At 39.9% G+C, this 22,218-nt stretch overlaps 1 protein-coding gene across 2 annotated transcripts in view; it reads left to right on the top strand.

Annotated features, from left to right (window-relative positions):
- Positions 1-22,218, top strand: part of chrm3a (cholinergic receptor, muscarinic 3a) — a 68,342-nt gene that overhangs the window by 1,018 nt on the left and 45,106 nt on the right. For both annotated transcript variants that reach the window (XM_026353792.1, XM_026353790.1), the window contains exon 2: positions 22,010-22,125. The gene's annotated coding sequence lies outside the window, so the exon portion shown is untranslated. The remainder of the gene's footprint in view (positions 1-22,009; positions 22,126-22,218) is intronic.

Genomic DNA, 22,218 nt, shown 5'->3' with positions numbered 1-22,218 from the left:
TGCATATATCAACACAGCCAGCGTTCACAGCTCAACAAAACCATTTTTAGGTGACAGTGAAGTCAAGTTCTGTGTCATGGCGAACGCTCAGTCTGCTGCTAGTCTGTTAAAGGTGGAGCTGGAATGTGTTTAGATGATTATGACTTTTCCATTGCCTGCTGTGGGGAGAGACGCAGCCGAGGACATTCAGAAAAGAGAGACACACGAAGGAGAAGATGAGAGGACGGTGAACAGCTATAGAGCTTTCACAGCTTGATGTATTATTAGAGCCCAGGTCAATATTGGTTGACTAATATTTTTCAGGCTCTCCTCTCTTGATAGATGGTTTTGTTGTGCACCGTGCCACTATGGTATTGATCATCATTATGACTTTCTCCAATGGGTTGAGGGTAGAAGATAGTACATTGATAACACTGGCTCAGGTGACAGTAGTGAAGATTCCTCCGAGCAGGATGAAAATGTCTTTGCTTTTACCTTCTGCTGTACCTGTTCTGTGTGGGTGATGCCTCACTGGTTTCCGCACAGGTGTTGTTTTATTAGTCCCGAGCTTGTGATTACTGATGGTGTTGGAGCTTAGCGTTGTTATTACAATGTTGGTTTGTTTAATTAGGAATTTTACACTGCACGGTCATGTGATACAAATTAATTAGTGAACTTCAGGGCTGCATTTAGGCGTTTTCTTAATGTCTGAACAGAGACGGGCTGTTTTCTCAGCAAAGCTAATTAGCTCCACCTGTATATTCATATCTACATACAGAAATTAGAGTGTTGTCTATATTCTCATCTGTGTAACTCTTGCCAAGCGTATTTATTAACATGTTGAGCTGTTGCTTCAAAACAATATGAATGTGGTGTATACCAGCCAGCTTCCATCAAATCATTTTCAGGTCTAATGGGGATGTGGCAGAGACTGATGCATACGGGGTGTGTTATTCAACCTGCACTTAAAAAGCACATAAAAACACACAGGTACGTAATAAATATTGGAATCAACAGACTTTTTAGGTGAAAGTGAGAATTTCAGCTGCTGTGTGATTCACACAAAAGCACCAAACGCTCTAACCCTCAGGCTGCAGCGTACGCTGACTGGCACCACCAGGCTACTTATAGAGCGAGCAATAGGAGACAGTGATGGGTATTTTACGGGAGTCAGCTGGCCAAACAGACAGGCTAACTCCCCCTTTGGGTTTCATTAGAGCTCGTCTTGATGTCAAAGCCTTTTTAATCCACTTTCACAGCCATGCAGACCACAACAGAGCAAAGCACGGTGTCTATCTTTAGACGGCACATGGTTATTCAGAAAGTTTTCCATCTCATTTCAATTATTAAAACAATAACACAAATTCCCTGTAGCTGACATTTGAATGTCTCTGTTAAAAAGACTTTCAGTTCAAGGTTTGTGGAGCTGCTAATCTTCAGAACTGATGGACGGTTGCGGCATCAGACGGAAGGCTGTCAATCAGTGTTTGCTCATTTAGCTCATCTACAGACAGCTGTGTTTATGCAGCCCTGCACTCCTGTTGCCGTCTCCCCTTGTTTCTCCAATGAGCTACTGTTGTCATGCCATGTTCATAGTGCCTGCTCAGCTTCAGAGACACAACAGTGGAAAGACACCGCTACAGACAGTCTACAGTATCTCAGTAAGCAGCTTGAAATCTTGGATGTTTTAAGCAGAAGTATAATTTAAAAGGCAATTCATTTAGATACATCCAGAACAAATACAGAAGAAGGGGTTTAATTATAATTAAATTGGTGCCTGATGCAAATAACGTTATTGACTTAGCAATTATTTTGGCCTCTCGTGGTGATATTACTTGCAATAAATAAACCCTGCAGCTGCAACTCAATCTTACAATGTGCCTTAAAGTGACACTCATCACTTTCTGACCTTTATAGTTGTCATAAGCTAAGCTGGAGCTGCCCCTTATTGGTGGCCATAAGGCGCTCACCTCAGGACTCTTAATGACGCTGCTCCATGTTTATCTTAGGATATTGTGTATGTTCAGCACACAGCAATCGACACACATAAATCAAGATAATGGAAGTGAATTGTGGTTCAAAGGTCAGGTATTGGGCAGGAGAGGAAGGGTGATTTATTGAGGCAGAGTGGAGGTCAACAATATTATTTACATAGGTCTTTTGAGTATATAAACTGTGGTGAGAAAAAAAAAGAAACCTGCCAGCTCTAACTTCAAATGATACACAAGCAACAACCTGCAGTGCTGCCATGCTAGTATCTCCTAAACAGTCGTGCATTCCTTTGCACAAGTGATCTTTGTTCCGATTTATTTTTGTCTTTGTGCTTCTGCAACAATGTTCTCCATTACAGTACAGCCTCGGTGTCTCCCTTTTTCTCTTGTCTAGATCTCCAGTCTTTTCTTTTTCACCCTCTCTCTCTGTCTCAGTCCTGTCTGACTCTCGTTATTTCTGCTCTCTTGACAAACTAAACCTCACTTGAGTGAATTCACAGTCTTGAACTATTGTTTTTTTGTATGTCTGTTTCCTGTCTGTTCTTAGCAGATAAATCAATAACAAGTTGCCCATCATGATTTTCAGTGGAGGTATAAAGGGATGGATTTCAGATAGAAGAGAGCCGCAGTGTACACATCAAGAGATAGAGGGGAAGACAGCAGAGAAGTGAGTGTTGGGGAAATATGATTACGTATAATATAAGTCAGAAACTAAACTTACATGGTGTGTGAATGAGGAAAGAGAAGATGATGTCACTGTAGACCGCTGCACTGCTGGTGTTTATGTAAAACTACCAACATTTCTTCTAACAAAATGTGCTTTTCATAAACCCTGTGAGGTAACGTGACCTGATCGTTTAGTCCTCTGGATTAACTGTGTGCTTGACTTACTGCTTTGACATGCGTAGGAACCGATGCCTGTAAGTTTAAAAAGTTAATAAGAGGATAATTAACCTCTGCCGAGACATTTGTATCGGCTTTAGCTTCATTATGCTTTACAACCAATACTCGTGAAAGTAGTGCTTACAAGTTGTAGAGACAAGCGACGATTCCTGTAAATGTGGGTGCTGCTACTGCTACTGTAGAAAAAGGGAACTGGGAAAAAAGAAAAAAGGAAACGACCATAAAATACTTTATAGTTGCTACCGGGGGGAAAATGGATGGAGTGAGGCAAGCAACCTTTAAAAGCATTTTAATAACTGAGGTTAAAAAGCCGCAGTTCATCTTCTGTTTTGTTCTGTTTTGATATTTTAGAAAGTGTTTTCTTTGAATGTTATTGATTCTAGTCTCCACATTGCTGAATTCCTAAAGTACACATCCACTTACACTGTCAACAACACAGCAGGCATTGCCTTTCATTTAAAAAAATGAATTGTTATCTAGAACAAATTCTGTGAAACAGTCTAAATGCTCATAATAAATCTATTTCTCAGCATTAAGGCAACACCACAGATGATACAATTTGCATTTAGGGGTTATACTGTACTTCTCAGTGGCTTAATTGAATCGTGCAGACTGAAGGAATCCAAAACAAACCGCACACTACACATGCTGTAGGCAATAAGTAAAGACACAGTGATACAATATACAGTGTAAGGTCACTCCTAATTCATGATGATAATTCAACATATAATATTTATTTTACGCTCACGTCCAACTTCTAATAAGCGTAACAGCTGATTACATCCTGCATCACATGATGCACTCAGACACGTACATTTATGGGATTAGTGAGGATACTTTTCCACCATCGGTGTGAGATGATGACTGATGAATCAGATTTTACTGATGTCACAACAAGAACCTACTCATTTAAAACGAAAATTGAAAGTGATTGGATGCTGCTGTGTGATTAGTTTCCTGTCAAAATGAGTTTGTCAGAATTTATCAGTAAGTTCTTTTTAGGCATGACATGTTTGGCATATCACAACTGAAAAGAAAAATGCCTTCCCCTTCCTCCAGTTGTTTGTTTCTGCATGGCTCCCTCTTGCTTTTGTAATGCAGCTCATCATGCACATCTGAAGTGAGCGAAATAGTGTGTCGAACATTTAGCATTATCGCTTATCTTCACTGAATCACATTTTATATATCATATGTGAGGTTAGAGTGCGGTGAAGAAGCCTCTAACTTAGTATTCAATTCAAATGTTTTTGTTTAAAAGAAATAGAAGATCACGTCATGATGGCGTGGTGAACCATATCAGATGGAAGATTTATTTTATGTATGTTTGACATAAGTAGCCGATGTAGTGACATTGATTCAGACATTCAGTCTCATGCCTTTGGTGGATTCAAATGTTGCTCTACCTTGGGGTTATTTTGGCTTTAATGCCGTTAATGGACCTGAGTTAAGTATCTGCCGTTTTTGCCGCTCTTTTATTTAACACCTGTCACAAAATTCAATTCAATTCATTCGTAAGTGATTTTTTTTTCTAAATCAGAGCTAATCAAAATCTACCTGTGGAGCAGCATATGGCACAAGAGAGACTGAATGGGTTGATTGTTTGTAAGCTACGACGATCATAGCTCTGGATGTAGATAAAGGACACTGTTTTTGCACAATGCCATTCTCATGGGATGCAAATTTAAAAAGACGAGTGAGTGCTTTTTCCTGGGGATTTGGACTTGCTGATTGGCCACTGTGCCAACCTGTTAGAGCTCTGCTGAGTCACTGCCAACTGTGTTTTTGAGAAGATTTGGGCAGAGATGCTTTGCACAGAACATTATATGTGACGTGTCTTCTGTTGAGTCCTGCACCTGCTTTCAATTCACTGTCTAATGTTTTGTGCCTCTTCTGGGCTACTGAGTCCTCCTCCCCCTCCTCATCAGAGTAAATTGTGATTGATTGTTAAGTTGCTTATGTCATTTCATCCTGTATATTAAACCCAACACACTTTCTGTAAAAACAACCTACCTTTTTGATGCACTCTGTGTGTGTTTGGAGCCATGTATGTATATGTTTGCCTTTAGGAAAACATCTGTCCTTTATTTCTCCTCACTGCTGCTATTACGCATCTGAGCAGATGCTGCAGTCATGCTTTGGGGATCAAATGTTGCTTTTTCCTTTAATGTTACAGTTATGGAACTACTTAATTATTTACACAGCTGGTTTTCATTATACTGGCTCACTTGATTCATCTCTCTTGTTTGTTTTTTACTACAGTACCTGCACTCTTAATAATGCTTGAAGGCTGCCCGCTTGTGTAGCTTTATTCCTGTCCCAGTATTGTCACCTGCCCGAGCAGTTCCCAACAAGTGTCAGAGTTAGAATGACATGTTGAAAGCAAAGTCAAATGAACAACTCTACTTGAAATATCAATTTCCCAGTTTTTCCCCTGAAGCAGGTGTAAGAGTGACAATTTGCCCCATTCTGTAAAGGAGTTCAAACCACCACCTGTCTCTGACTCTTCTTCCGTCTTCGGTTTGATTGACATTGGAGAGAGAGGCAACGAGTTGTAGAACTTGTACCGGGCTAGAGCAACCCTCTGGCTAAACTCTGTAGAAGAAAATTAATCCTAGCCAACAAGACTCACCACCCTGAGGCCAATGAATCAAATCCTCAGTTTACATTTACATGAGTCCAAAGCATCAAAAGGGTATGGAAATAATTTTACTCCAATTTGCTGTCCTGTCGTTGTGTGTCTAAACAAGTGTTTGGTTCAGTACCTGATTGTTGCTGTTTTACTGCACAGTGGGATACTCTATTGGACAGGATGAAAGCAGAGACAAAATTAGACAAGAGGGAAGCAGATGTACAATGTTCCTACAGGGGTTTGGAAGTGTTTTCATAATAGTAACTCGCAGACAACAGCCTGATTACAACAAGGTAGAGAATCAATTACATTTTGCCTTTAGGATTAAATCCTTTAATTAGTTATTTTTATGATCAGACCCATAGATCAACAAACCCTATCAAGAAATACCTATGACAGTGCTGGTACACTGATAATGTGTCCTGCATGCAAAACTGTGCAAATGTAGAAGTACAGAAAGATCATCAGCTACATGTGTTTGAAGAATCAAAAGTGCGAGTTCTGGTTTCTATGATGAGTCATAGTAGTAGTGTTTTACTTTTGTAGTTGGCTGAGGTGGAGCTTTTAGCTGCTATATGCAGTTAAGTCATTCTGTCAGTGGCTAGTTGGAGTTGGACCCCTCCTAAGAGATAAATAGAGGGGTTAAGTGATCATTTAATTTGCTGTGCAAATTGTAAGCATTAATTTAAAGGAAACATAAATGTCTTGTCTCTCTCTTTGGGGAAATGTCTAATCTAGTCATGTTGTCATGGGTTAGAAAGGCTGGGAATCCTGTCGAACTGTCATAATCAGGGAACGCCAGCTCTTCCATGGCTGGTATTTTCATTCCTCCATGTTTAGTGATCGGAGCAGTAGAAACCTGTGACACCTCCTCGGGGATTACTTCCACTTAGCGAAGTGATAATAATCTCAAGCGCATCCCAGGAATGTGTGTAACTTGGCAAGGCACAAAGGTTTTGGTGGGAGAAGTGCAACGACGTGAATCACTGGAGTAGGTTTTAGGATTGGTCATCTGTTTTGTGTTCGTCCTTATCATCTGTGCAAACCCTCTGGCGATACCTAACACTGGGCACAAGCCCTATCGAACTGCTCTTTGAATAAAATTTGTAAAAGGATATTTGTCGCCGTGAATTTCACATCATTGTAGAGCAACAGATCCTGAAGTATTACAGGAATGGTGAGATTTAGTGGAGGACTAGGCTGGCAAAATATTTTAACTTTACTGGTGTCTTTGGGATGAAGAGCAGGCCAGACCCAAGAGAGGATGGATGGAATTACCTGGCATGTCTCCATACAAATGTTTTTGGCAGCATTACAGTATGTTGGTAGAAAAAAAAAGAAACTGTTTATTGGCTTGGTACTCTCTCTGTTTCTTTGAAATGTAATCATAACCCAAGCTGGACATATTTATTGCATATACAGGCAACACACTAGAGTTGCAGGAGCTTATTATTTATCAATATTTAGTCATCTTAATGTACGGTGTAAACATGAAAATACAATGGTTAAATCAGCCTGATTTATAATGTCTAGATTCCTGGCACAGAGCTGAGTTTAAATCTCTTCAAATGAAAGTGGCAAACAAGGAAGACAAAGGAAACCATGGGCTCTTATTCTTAAGCAGTAGCAAAGCTGGCAGAAACACAAAGCAAGCCGCCATTTTAGTTTGAGTTTGTAAATTTTGCTGCTTCAAACGAACCTGCCTTCGCTGAGGAGGATGAAGTTGCACAGATGATGTTGTGTTTATATAGATTACATGGCACAAAGCTGATTTTCTAGTCATTTTGGCTAGAATGACATTACGCCCTGCAGTTGCATGGAGAGGTTGATATCATGGGTTATTTTGCTTTGATACGAATGTTTAAGTTTTGACGTTTCGGTTACATTTTGTTTAGATTAATGTATTGGGTTCGATTTGTTGGGTAATTTTTGTGAAACGTGACATTTGCCACAGGAAAAGACAATTATATGGCTGCAAGGAGAATTAATTACATTTAAATAAATATTTAAGGGCACAAAGCACACATGAGACTGATGCAAATCATTAATTTACAGGTATGTAGTCAAGAACTAAAAGACAATTTGACATTTTGACTTTATGGAAAAAGTCAAGGTATCACCAATGTTATTAGTATTTATATGAATATCTGAATTAAATTTGAAGGCAGTCCGGTTATTACTAAATTATATATAGTGAAAATACTCACAGATGTCAACCTGATGGTGACATTAGAGAAAAGTCACCACAGTCAGTTGGATTCATCTTCTAAAGACCACGACTGAATTTACATTATACCAATCGATCAAACCTGCTTAGAGATATTACATATATAGTGGCAAGAAAAAGGATTTGTGTTCATGAGTCTACAGTGCGGAAACCACTGAGCAATCAGGGTGTCTGTGGCAGCACACCACAAAGGAAGCTGCTGCTTACTAAAAAGAACATTGCTGTATGCCTGAAGTTTGCCAAAGAGCACATTGACACTGCACAGCAGTATTGGCAAAATGTTTGTGGACTGATGAAACCTGTTTCACAAAGATTGAACTATTTGGAAAGAACAAACAGCACTACATCTGGCATAAAAAGGGCACTGCATATCATCATGAAAACATCATCCTGACTGTAAAGTGTGGTGGAGGAAACATCATGATTTGGGCCTGCTTTGCTGCATAAGGGTCAGGCCAGCTTGCAGTGATTGAGGGGAAGATGAATTCCTAAGCGTATCAAAAAAGAACTTCAGCATAATGTGAGAATGTCTGAACATCAGTTGAAACTCTGTAGAAGTTAAGTGATGCAACAGGACAATGATCCGAGAACAGAATGGCTTCAGAAAAACAAAATCTAGCTTTTGGAGTGGCCAGTCAGAGCCCAGACTTTATACCAATAGAGATCCTATGGAACGACTTTAAGAGAGTCACACACATGAGACATCCAAAGAAAATGACAGAGCTAAAGCAGTTCTGCAGAAAGAATGGGCTAAAATTCCTCCTGTACAATGTGCAGGTCTGATCCACAGCTACAGGAAGCACCTGTTTGAGGTTATTGCTGCCAAGAGGGGGTCAACAGACAGGTTCACATACTTGTCCCACTTGCACTATAGGGTTTTTATGATTGTTCTAAATAAAGGTTTTGTTGGTTATGGTTTTGTTATATTTGTTATATTTGCAGAAAAAACATTATTACCATTCACATACTTTTTCTTGCCACTGTATTGTGGAACAAAGTGGTTGATCAACACACCCACACTGACATCCATCAGTGCAACAGATATAATAATTACATAATAATTTTCTACATGGTAGTTTTACATTTTAAAACTTCCATCGTGGCTCTGGAGTGTAGAAAATGCAAAAATGACTATTAAAACCCGTAGTGTAATTAACAGACGGCTTTGAGCTGGTGGGATAAGCGGCCGCAGTTCGTGTTCCCAGTGATATTTCATTAAAATCCTTACATGTTGTCTATGACCCTGAGTATCCTCCAGTTTTCTCCCAGGCTGTACCACCTCTGTGTTCCTTCCTCTTTACTTTTCATGTTTGTTTAACCACTCTCTTTTATCCAGATTAGTCTCACTAAAGCTCTTTAAATTAATCTCATTAAATCTCTTTTTCAACACAGACGTGGAGGGGCAGTTAGAGTTTGTAGTCATCTGCCTCATTTTCCTTAAGCTTCTATCATTACATCAGTCACATCCTGCTTAATCCGTAACTGTTGAGAACCACCAGGGGAGCAGGATAACCCCGTCACCGCCTCGCTGTTTATTATTTGTACATTAGATAGCAGGATCTGAGGTGGAGGTTTCTTTGAAAAGCAAGTGAAACAGTCTGAGTCATTTCCCTGGTTTAGTAATGATCCTTTTTATTGTATGTCAGTGTTGGCAGTAGGTTTGAGTGCAGCACTTTGCTCTCCATATATCATAATCAGGATGTAGCAGAGGTTATTTACATTGTTAACAATCCAGTGTTGGGGCTCCTTCTTAATTCCATGGTTCTTTTCCAAGAGCTAATGTGAAGAAAATTAATCATATTTCTGCCAAATATCTGTGTTTTAATTGCTGGTGGCTTGGTGTAGTAGGGGTTCAGAGCTCTTGGCTGCCATTTGAAATGTTTTGTCACTGAACAGTAACATTAACAAGGCAAGAATACTGATGAGGGCTCCAGACAGCAGAAATTCCCCAACACACGTGTTTTGACTCTTTTCAGTCTTTGCAGCGCCAGGTGTCTAAACCAAAATTTATTAGTCTCCCTGCTGAATACGTCTAAGAGCTGCTGAAGGGTAAAATGAGAAATCTGTCAAAATGGTAAAAATATAGTTGTTTTAATCAGATTTTTTTAATTGGATCAAATTTTCTGGACAGACGTTTTAGATGCACCTGTTAATTCTTGAATCACAACATGACGTGCGTCCGTGTAGCTTTGACAGCATTTGCTGATTTAAGCATTATTATACCTTAATGCTTTTTGTGGAAATCTGTCAAACAGGCGCTGCAGTACGGTTGTTTGATGGTTTGCAGCGTCTCACATTTTCCTGCAAAATTGGATTGAACCGTGGAAATACTTAAAACAAGCGGCGTAGGTTCAAAACAAGCAACTTGAAGTGCAAGTTACACACATCAGGAGCAGCTCAGGCGTTAGTGTCTTGCTCAAGGACACTTCAACACTTGGACTGGAAGAGCCAAATCAAACCACCGACCCTGTCATTAGTGGACCACCAGCTCTGTGAAGTGCCTTCTGAGTCACAGCCACCTCTAATGAAATTACCAGCAGCACTGCAGCGCCGAACCAAACAAATCCCCTGAATCTTACTTTGATGTGAAAGATTTAGAGCTCGAGTGAGAATGAGTTTATCTCTTTGTGAAATGATTCAAAGAGCCATGAATAAAGAAGTTATACATATGGTAAGATATTACCAATGGAGCTATGTTAGTTTGTTGCCATTACTTCCCAACCATTTGAGCACCAGTAGTAACACACACACAAAAAGAAAGGACTCTTTCTGTAGGTCTAAGGACTTGGTTCATCCATGAACGAGACAACAAAAGAAGTTTTAATTGTGCCGTATTGTTGCAGAAGTCTCGTTTGAATCTGTCTCCCGTTTAGAACATTTTTGGGGGTGTTTTTAATAAATCCCTTTCTTCCTGGTTTGATTTACTTCTGTTGTGACTTCTGCAGTCTTTGGAGCTCTGTATGTCTGAGACAAAATCAATTCTTTCATAGTAATATAATCCTAAGAACTGCAGGGGAATGAAATGAGAAATCCCTCATCTCTTAATATGCACTGTTTATTTACTTCACCAGTTCTGTTGGGACATTTTAATTCAGTCTGGTACACAGACTCACAGCATCTCTCCTTTCTGCTGCTCAACCCACAGGCATTATAGATATGCTACAGAAATACATGCACGCTACACATTGATTAGCTTTCACCCCACCTCCTTCACTGCCATTATCGGAGCCTTGCTCTTGTGGTTGTGTGGGCAAGTTAGCGTTCAATGCGACCATCAGTCAGTGGAAGTGACAGGATGGGTCCCAACCTAACACAAGTCTTGTCTCAACAGCGAGGGGCATTCGATCTTTGCTCCCTCCTCATCCATCAGAATGACATGCAGATGGTTCCCTGCACATCCATAAGACCTTTAGACATCAGTGGCTCCACATCTAACCTGCTGATAAGTCCTGCCGGAATATGATCATTCGTTTTAACCGTGTGTCTCCAGAGTTTGAAAGATCACAGCATCTGTTGATGTGTTGCTTTAGATTTTTGTAGCTGTGTCACCACTGATGTTAAATGTTTTAACACTCATAAACAAGTTCAAAAGAAAAAAAAAAAGTGCTTGTGTGGTTCGCAGTAGATTTACATGATTTTTATATTGCGTCTGCTTGATTTAAACATGAATTCAACTTAATGTAAGTTATTGCACATACTGTTCCTTTAGGTCGGGTCAGAGACAGAGAGGGAAGGCGGGATGATCTAACATTTGAGATTTGAACAACACTCTCCCTAAAACAGAAACTACAGAGAAGCAAGACTCTAATCTGTGATGCTTGGCTGAATTTACAGCCCTGAGGTGATCCGTGGACACAGGAGATTAAGAGGTTTGTAGACTTCCATGTGTGAACCTTAAAAGAGCTTAAACATTATAGCTGCGCCACGAGTTCTAAACCAGAAAAAATAACCTGATGTGTTAGGAACCAGAAAACAAACTGTCCCAAAGCACATCATCAGAAAAACTAATGGTGTGTTTCTTAATGGAATATTCATGTAGAACAGATTCTCTGCATTAGTAATCCCATACGGGAGAAATATTTTTGACATGGTCTATCAAATTTTTATGTTTTCTCCAGCACCAAGCACCCCGCAGACTCCACAGAGCGGTAGCTTTTTTTACAGTTACACTTGTACCTCTGAACGTGTGGTGAGGCTGGCGATGAGTTTGGACTTAAGTGCCTGGCGTGATTGAAAAGAAAATGGAAAATTCATTTAGAAGAAAAGCTGAACATGCAAAATATCACATTTATAATAAATGATTATGAAGATTTCGGGTCTCCCATTTCTTAACAAGTAGCTTTCAAAAAATGGCGTAGATCTGAGCAGCACATTTGGCACGTTCTTTTCAAGATATTCTGTTTTTTTTACAAACGAGTACTGCTTTTACATTCTTCTATGTGGGTATGTGAATATTTTTTAATAGCTGGAGCGATGTCATGGTTGGCGCTAGATGTGTGTAAATCCATTTTCTTCCATCACCAGCTCACTATTTGCTTACACTGGCCATAATGAATCATTAATTCACTGCTGTCACTTGCAGCCCAGAGTCACTCTGAGCAGAATTAACTCTTGATCCAGCAGAGCAGAGAACAAACAAGCAAGTAAAGCTTTTATACTTGTTTTCACTCCAAACATTAAAATGTGGGCCCATTTATGTGCTGAGAGGATGTTTTTTTGTTATGATGCATTCTGTGATGCATGAATTTTCAATTCTCTTTTGCATTTTTGTAACTTTCTTGTCTTATTATTTCCCGACGTCCTGTTCATCTCTGCTGCAGGTATTTGCAGACTTTGAACAACACACGATTTCTGTTCTGCCAAGGGTGATAGAGCATTGCTGTAGGTGCTAATTTATTTTCATCTTTCAAATAATAGGCAATATATTACGCAACCGTGACTGCACCCAAGGGTATACATGAAAAGACTGTGTCTTTTCAATAGCTCTGCTAATTTAAAAAATATTTATCCACATATTGATTCAGTTTAGAGTTTCAATTTGGAATGCATGAAAACTTGTTAGAGGAGTCTAAACAGGCTGCTAAAAATATGTTGAATTATGCAAAGTAATGCATGTATTGCTGAAGTGGTTAATAGTAATGAATAAATGTTTGAAATAGCTAAATGTGACAGATGAACGGTTGCAAAAAGTAATATATAAACAGTAGAGATAGTTAGCTAAAGGTGATGGATAGATGGTTAAGATGTCCAACTATTATCATCACAGGTGAAGAAAGTACAAACATTGACAGTTAACTGTAACAACATAATCTTTTACTGTATATATTGGGGTTATTAATACTCAGAATAAAATCAGTTCGGATGAACACATCTGGAACATGATGGGTGGTGTCGATGAGTTGGTAGTGACAGGACTGCAGGGCAATGTCAGACAGAATGGTTGTGAACCGGCATTATGGAAGATGGATTTTAGCAAGAACTAAAGCGAAACCATCTCTAATGATGATGTAGAGTGCGTTTTAATTAGTCTGGACTGCTATCCTAAAATCTCTCATTAATTCCCAGATGAAATCAGAGCAGAGTTATTGTAGAGACATTAGCTGATACCTCAGTATCAGCTCTCATAAATTGTACTCCACGTGTAAATGTATTAGTATTCCACTGGACAATGAGACAGCTGCAAAAGGAAATAAATCATAGAATTTGTAATTTTGTGAAAGTGCTAAAAGTTTGCTTCCAGCACACTGTTCACGTTTTAAAACTCATCTGCCAACACCACCGGGTAAATCGTTAAAGTTAATGTTGCTTATGCTGTGGTGACATGTTTTTGAAACAGAGAAAATGCACAAGTTCAGAAGATGACTTCTTTATTTAAAACAAGTCAGCAGGTCGACTGGTATTCTAAAAACGTATTTTTATTATTTTCAACAGCTGCAAGGCTCGGTTCCTCAATCTTTCGCTCTTCTCATTTCTGTTTTGCCTTCTGTGGTCCTAAGGAGATTTTGTTATTCCAATAAGGTTTCTGCTGCTTGTCTCTCTGTAGCACAGACTCAGCTGGTCTGTCACCACACCGCTCTCAGTCACAGGCATAGACACACAGCCTGTGTAATTGATAATAAGCCATCAGCTGTCATCATGGCTGTGGTTCCCCCTTGCTTTTCACAGAAAAAGTAAACAATGAAAAACAACACATTTGCTGTTTCATGACTGGTACTGTTAGTTAGCATACAGCTCCAAAGTGCAGTAGTTTTAAATGCTGCACAGTAACAGTTCAGCTCTCTTCTCAGTTACTGCTCGTTTTTCAATGTGCTCTCAGTGATTATCTGGGGTCTATCCCTCTCTGTTTATGACTTACTGTTTGTGCAGGATTCAAAGGTCAAACTGGACAAATAACTTGTATAAAGGCAAATAAATGGCCCAAAGATGTTGTTCCCATGATTTCTAAAGGCACGACATTTGTAAACTTGTAATTTTCTCTGCAGCCATTCTTTGAGAACACAAACACTTCTCAGCATTATGTATGTCATATTACAGTCACAGCTTATTAAAATCACCCAGAGAGTCTCACTGACTTGGGAGACTTTATCCGAACATGTTTGTTTGTGTGAAACACACTGCACAGGGAGCTTTGATTTAAGAAAGGAAAGAAGGGAGCTATATTTTATCATAAGCCTGTCCTCCTAATGTTCTTACGGTCGGCCTTTAGCCCAGATTTTTCACTTCTTTTTTTGGACTACCACACTCCACAGGAAGTATTTCATGATTATTAGTGGCCTTGCAAGATGAAGGATAGAAATAGCTTTCACCTGATGGAAAACCACCTTAATTTGAAAACTAAGAATATTCTTTTGTTGGTGCTGGCAGTGGGACAATGCAGTTAAATTCCTTTGTGCATGAATAATTCTTTTTGCTCCTTTTGGGACATTGTAATTTAGCTTTCTTTATTTTCACATTCTTTGGTTTCTCAATTGCTCCTGAGCTAAATGGAATTGGAACGAAGTGCAGAGTTTGGGAGTCGGTGTTCTCCCATTTCCAATGACCGATGGCAGCAGAGAGATGAAAGACCTAATGTGAAAAGCCATGCTGCTGCTTCTTTCCTCCCTACCTCCTCTCCTCTCTCCCTCCTCACCTAAGCTGCCGTGCATCTTTTCACAGTCATGAAAGAATGCGAGGGGGTCTGCCAGGCCTGTTTATTTACATAGCACACAGATGCGCTGACACGCAGACACAGATTCCTCCTTTTCTTGCTGTCATCCCTTCCATTCTCCTACTTCTTCCCGTTGCCCCTTTTCTTTCCACCTGGTTTCTAGAGGTGCAGTATACTTCACGGAGGAAGAAAACAACCCACGCAGTTATGGCTGAGGGATCACGCTAAGAGCTTTGAGCTTTTGGGATTCTGAATTCTTTTATGCTACTTTGTGGTATTTGCGGTGATGAAGCATTGGATGACGACGCGCTTAATGGGCTGAGGAATTTCACCCTGTGCAGTAAGGATATACATCATTTGTCAAGCTGCTTCAATTATCCATCAAAGACAAACCTAACCATTCACATGAACTTCAATGAAAAGCTGATGTGAACACCAGCTGGATATCACACTTCCAGAGCAACAGGGTTGTTCTGTGGTCATCTTGCTGCTGGAGGTGAGGCTGGTCCAGCAGATTCCATCTTTTAAAAAAAACAAAACAATCTTTTTGTTTTTCTTGTCCAGCGTGTGGCCCCATTTGTCCTAATAGTCACATTTATTATTTATTTTTCCCTGTGCCGTTCACACCTCCGTGCCTAACGCCTCTTCTTATGCTGCCGGCTCACATTCAGAGTTGCACTAATTGAGTTTTTGGACAGCCGGCCCTCTCTCAAACGCACCACGAGAGATAAAAGAAATTTTGCATTGGAACATCAAAGGCCCCCGCACCCTCACCCCATTCCACTTCTACACCCACCAAAACATGATGAGATCAAATGAACATCGAAGGTCAGTGTAGCACCGAAGGGTTAATGATGTGGAGACCACGCACGGATTTTTAATTCACACTCCTCAACCCATTCAATTCCTCTCACGGGTGACACATGCACTTTCCACTTTTGCGAACAACCTCTGTATTTAAAACACTTTATATGAATACATTTGACTGTAATTTGATGTGGCTCAGCTTAGATCTGTCATTATCTAGCACTGTGTTCTTCAACGGGATCAATAGGCTGTTAATGGCGGCAGACATGAGGTAGACGGCACATCTAAATTCAGCACTGGCGATGAAGTATCTTTTAGTACAGACGCCTTTTTTAAGTTAGAGGTTATTCACAGTGAAGTGGCACATTCCTGAGATAATTTAACAAAGGTTCAGCCTGTTATACTCTTTTTATCACTTCTCACAGAGCGTACAGATTATTCAGCAAATCCCCCATTTCTTTGAGTGTGTACAGTAACAGCTGGACAGAGGGAATGATCCATCTATAAGCTGACAACCTCGGTGTCTTTGCTTTTGCTTCTCATCTTTGGGTGGTTTTGAGTTGAGCTGCTGTACACTTCCTGCAGTATATAGAGATTTATAGGAAGCTTTCATATCCTACAAGGATAGACTGTAATTCACTTATATCACCTGAGTTAAATCAGCTAGATAAACACAGGGAAGTGAGTGTGACTGTGTGTGTGTGTGTGTGTTTTCCCACCCCCAATTCAACACAGGAGATCCATTAATATGGCTGGGAGTCATTTGCTCAGATGACAAAAGGCTTTTTTATCTGAGGGACCATTCAGTGTACATGTTGTATCAACCCAGGGCAGGTATTCCAGAGGATTTTAAGTTCTGTTCGTTGTGGACACACTCAGCTATCGTTTCTCTGTTGATATCTCTTGCACCTCGGGGTCCTTGTGGCCAAAGCCATAATCATTATATGTAACTCTGCTAAAAAGACATGGCTTTGATAGAAAGGTGAGACAATATTTAAGGTAAACATTAAGCTACTGTAAATGTGTATATATAACTGTAGTATTCTTCTGCAACATTAATAACTTGCTGTTTAAAGTTAGCCTATATTAAAGCAGCCCTGTCAATTGGAGAGTTCATAGCAGCTTCGTTTGAATGTTGGCTGGTGGGTGACCTTTGTGTTTATATTTGGATCACGAGTTTTATTTTCGAAGAGCCTGGCAACTGTTTTTTAATTTTTTTTTTGCGAGGTCACGGAGACCTGTTCTGCCGTCACTTCTGATATGTCTGAAAATAAAGATTGAATGAATCTTGCATGTGTCTTGAAATTGGCTGTGACAGCAGGGATGTTGTCTCTGCGTGGAACTCTTTAGAGAGATGACTTTTAACGAATGGGAAAGGCCAGGAATGCTTTGCTTTTGGCAAATTTTCAAGGCCTCTCTGTTTTTTCTCTCATGTCTTGTTTCTTGGAAAAATTACATAAGCATACACAACAAATAACAGTGTTACAGATCAACCGTTCAACGGTGACACGAGTTACTGACGGAGATCTCAATTTCAAATTTGTACTTTTTGCGCCCTTCAAATTGAGACACGTGTTCACACTGTAGAGAAGTGGATCTAAGTTTATTGATTTTAAATTGAACATTGATTTGTGCTCATGCCTTTAAAAGTTATGTCCCATCGTTCGTTATATCAAACCTTTATCTCATGCCATTCACTCACGCTCTATGTCTCATTTTCATCCTTGCCCCTCGTCTCTTTCCTTCCTTTACAGCCTCATGGGCTTTATAGTGGCGGCTCCTCTTCCATCTGTTTCCCAACCAATTTAGTCTCATTTCCTGCCAATTGGTCCACTTCCATGGACTAGGGCTCATTTAACAGGAAGCATCGCACGTTGAGATCATCAGCTGTAGTTATGGTGATCAGTCCGTAAACCTCTCTGCAACACAGAAGCGTGCCTGGAGTTTGGCCATTTGTTTGAAGTTTTTGTTATAGCCCCGTACAAGACCACAGTAGGAGAGTTTGTTTGGAAACTGCCGTGTTTTAGCAGATGGCTTTTAAATGGACTCGCTTTCGCGATGTTGGTGTTTAATGAAGAAAACGCTGTGTCTGTGGTCCTGTTGCTGTCGAGCGTTTTGTGATTTATTGGGTGATGCACAAATACACTGTAATTAATTGGTCTGATGTAGAAGCTAAAGGTCATGTACACATGACTGACTGTAATCTATAGAGCTCTGTCAGTTCATTTTAATTGTTTTCTAAAAACCATCCTCCCAGTAAAGCAAATATTACTCTTCATTACTTTATTGCCACCTTCTTTAACAAAGTGTAATACGTTACCATCATGATGCATTTATTTGATGTCGTTCTAATCTCTCTAAACAGTAATGTCTCACCCATACAGGTTTTATTATCACCCATATTTCTCTTTCTGTATAACTGGCGTCCTTAACTACGCCCTTCTGTTGAATTCACGTAGCTCTCTGGGTATAATTACACAGTACTGACACGTCTTCACTGACAGCCCAGAAATGTATCTTTGTTTTCTCTCATAAATAATTTTAAAGCAAGCTGAAGCTCAGTTAGTATTAAAACCGTGGTTGATTACCGCACTTTAAAAGACTCCCCTGTAACTTACAGTAAGTGACTTCCATCTATGCAAACTCAACAGTAGGGTCAGTGCTTGTTAGTATGTCTGCTTGTTAGTACAGTAGCACAGGACTTTATACCAGTATCATTAAAATGCTGATAACTGTGATCATTATAATTGTGATTTTCATTCCAATTCGTAAAATAAAGTTTTTTTTGTGTGATCCAACAGAATCTTAATGTAGTTTAATCACACTATATCCACACAATACCAGTGTATTGCAGAGCCACTTTGTCTGTCTGCTGCACGCAAAGTAGCTGGTCTTATCAGCGGGAGCAGATGGAGAGCGTCCAAGTGAGAGGCTCAGTCTGGCTCCATGTATGTCATAAGTAAGAGGATGACCTTGGCTGAATCTCAACTTTGGTTCAACCATATGAAAAATACACTTTCTGTCTTTTCCTGTCTGTCGTTCTGTGCTGTACGTCTCTATCTCTTCATTTTGTCTCTTTCCTCTCTCAAACACATACTCACAAACTGCTTTGCTCCTACACATTCCTGTATGCAGTGTTACAGCTGGAGACAATATACACTCCTCCACACAATCACTTCATCAAAAAAAAAAAAAAAAAAAAAAAAAAGCCATTTGTAAGACTCTCACTGAGGCACAGAGGCAGGTGATTAGATACTGAGTCACTTGTAACATTTACCACAGTGAGCTCAAGTGCTTCGTGCAGGGTTAACATGTTGTTAAGATGTTAATATTAGAAGCAGATTCAGTGAGCATTCTTTCACTTTTGCTGAAGCATTCAGTGAAGCTTTAGCCCAGTTTTTATCATGCCCCAACAGAGCTCTTAAATCAACCCGACACTGGACGTATGACTTGTGTAATAAAAATCCCTAAACACATTAATCAAGGGTACTTTTTAGGGTCTGCGTAGTAGTTCTGTGCTCACAGGGAAGGATAAACAGTGTCGGTCAGTGAACGGTGATATGAAGGTATTTTCAGCCAATAAATTTGAAGAGCTTTGCTGGTAGATTTATATTGGACCATAGCTAAGTAAGATAAAAAGATCAAATTAGAAGAAAGACCAGTGACTCTGACTGCTCATGAGCAGCAACTGTAAATGCCTGTTGGTCTAAGGAGAAAAGGTTTGTTGCTTGTGCTAGTTGAGTGTAACTCCCTTGTTTTAAATACTATTGTGTCAAATACTTTTTCACAATCGACCCCTCCTCATGGTGCATTTCTGACCCACTGCAGTTGTGTGACATGGTGCAGTTAAGCGTTACGCAATTCTCAGAGAGGTCTTCAAGAAAAAAACGACAGGCAGTGAAATCTCTGCACACATGCATAATACATGAAGATCGTCAAATCTGCTTTAAGAGCCAGTTGCACCAGCTCTTAAGGTAGGCTAAGGAAAATCAAGGAGTGATAACACAGAATGGAGCAATAATAGTAGTAATAAAAATAATGAAACATCCTAATTAGTAGATAACATAGAGAGTTCCATGAGCAACACCAGAGAAGTATCTAATGTCCCGCAATCAGGCAAATCGGTCTGCCTTTGTCTGAGACACTTAAATGTGCTGGGAGCACCGGGGGCCATAGTCTGATCAGAGCCGAGGTAAAGGACCTGCGGCAGAGTTCCTCCACATGCTGCCTCCTTTGTCTGTCCACCTTCTCTAGCTGGAAACCATCCAGATGAGCCAGGACTGAGTTCATTCAGCCATGTTGCGTTCTGATCCGTGATTGGCCTTGGTGATTCACTCATTCTTTAGGGGACAGATGTGTCTTGCAGGTCGTGGGAACAGATGTGTGTATTGAAGGGCTAATAGCAGGCTAGCTGTAGTCATGTGTAAACAGTACCGTAACTCGCACAAACAAATGCAGCGATCCGATCTTCCTGTTAACTCATAAAACCAGAGGACAACCAACAAAACATGAACTCTTGATTAATAGAGATTAGTCATTTTAACAGTAGCCCAGTAACTGCTGGGTAAGTTGCACAGCCAACGAAACAAGTAACAAAAACAGATTTTTACTTGCTACCAGAACATGAGGATGGTCAACAGAACCTGGACCTGAGCTAACACGTTACACATTAAGTATTAATAACTGAGGTATTTCACAAGTTTTAACGCTGCAAGGTAGAAAAGTGGAAAAGCAGTAAAGCTGCAAAGTAGAACTTACTGTAGAAAGGCCTTTACAAATAGAGTTACAAATAGCTGATGATGCAAAACTTATTGAAATTGTCATACTGACTTATTGCTCCTCAGAACAATATGTTGCTGACTCCAAACTGACAGATTTTTTCGTTGCAAGGAATCTTGATTGCGTATGTGTTAAATTCCCTCGAGCCTCCCAGATGCCTGCTGCATGACTGGATATTCATACGTGTAACAAAATGCTTTTGAGACACATTGCGACTTAGTTCAAATAGTGACTTTTCCTTTTTTCTCTTGGAGAGACCTTGTGCATCTGTACATCACACTTGTGTGTTGGATTGGTAATGAGCCATTGCACATTCACATTGTTTATCTGGATAATAGCCATTTCATAATATTGTGGGAAATCCCCCTTGTCTAAGGGTATTTTATGTAAATTGAGACTCAGATCAAATCTTGTTCAGATTTAAAGTGGGAGCTTGAAAATGGTAATTGTGTCGTTCAGTCCTCTTTATGGCTCACATGAGAACGCCCCTGCAGACTCAGCTGAAATGAGGAGCACATAGGCCAAGTGAGGTCGTTAGTATTAGAGTGAGGTGGTACATCTTGTTAGAAAGCCTTTTTTAAGTGGCAAAAAACAATAGTGGATTTTTATTTAAATAAATGTGTTTTTATTTTACCTTCATGCAGCTAGTGAAAATGTGAGTGTTACTATAAAGAGATGGGAAGAGAATGATGCTCTGCCAGGAATGAGATGCATCTTTCTATTAGAAGAGAAACGAGTTGTCCAGTAATCTGTAAATGTAACACAAAAAGGAGTAAAACAGGGCGCACGTTTGTGTCTTCATACGAGAGGTGCTTCTGAATTGTTTGAACATTACAATCGAGTCTCTGAATGCCTTCCAGTGACCTTTGCGTTAACTAATCTAAGTCAGCTCTGACTTCCGTTATTAATAAATGTTGTTTTTTTTTTCAGTCTGGGAACTGCTCCATTAGTCCTGATTATTTTTAATGGCAATCTCTCTTTTTTGTAGTACATTCATATTTGTCTCTTAAGACTTGAAGACTGTTTTAATGAGCTCTCATAAGGTCTGCTTCCTTAGCCCCTGGCTAGATCCAGCTATGTGCAACAGACAAGTCTACAAGACCAAGACTATATAAGGCATGAACACTTCCCTAGACATGAAGACATGCCATTCTTCCGTTTGACAGATATTATCCAGTGGGGAATGGTAGCTTCACTACTCGAGTAGATCCTTGATTAAAACATATTACATAAATAGCACGAGGGAAGTTTTTACCACTGCTGCAGATGCAGAGGTAGATTACTGAGAGCAACACGAGCTGTTTTTGAAAACATACAAATCATTTGCTGAATAATGGTTAGAGTGTCAACATGTGTCTTTTCTGGAGAGACAGAGCAGTCAATTTGGCTCCCCTCGAAGACACTGTCTTTCCCACCTATTGACGTTTACCCTCGAATTCAAATACTAAACAAGTCAATGTGCTAAAAGTGTCAAACTAATTCAGACAGTTAACTCATTGTCTCTTTTCCTTCTCCCCCTGCTTTCTTGCTCCCTATCCGTCTCCCAGATGGCACGATCTTGCTGGAGGAGGATAATCTCACCCCCCGTGTAGACAACATGGACACTGAAAGGCAGAAAGGCTGAAAGGTGACCTTGAGATACTTCACCTCCCCAAAACATCTGGTAAGTTAATTGCCACAGATTCCCTTGTATTCACAAATGACAGCAGCTTCTCTGTCAACATATGGCAGTATGTTCATGTTAGACATTTTAAAT

The sequence above is a fragment of the Anabas testudineus genome, chromosome 15 (genome assembly GCF_900324465.2).
Source record: "Anabas testudineus chromosome 15, fAnaTes1.2, whole genome shotgun sequence".
Lineage (NCBI taxonomy): Eukaryota > Metazoa > Chordata > Actinopteri > Anabantiformes > Anabantidae > Anabas > Anabas testudineus.
The sequence above is the reverse complement of the archived record's forward strand: the minus strand, read 5'-3'. Positions and strand labels throughout refer to the sequence as shown.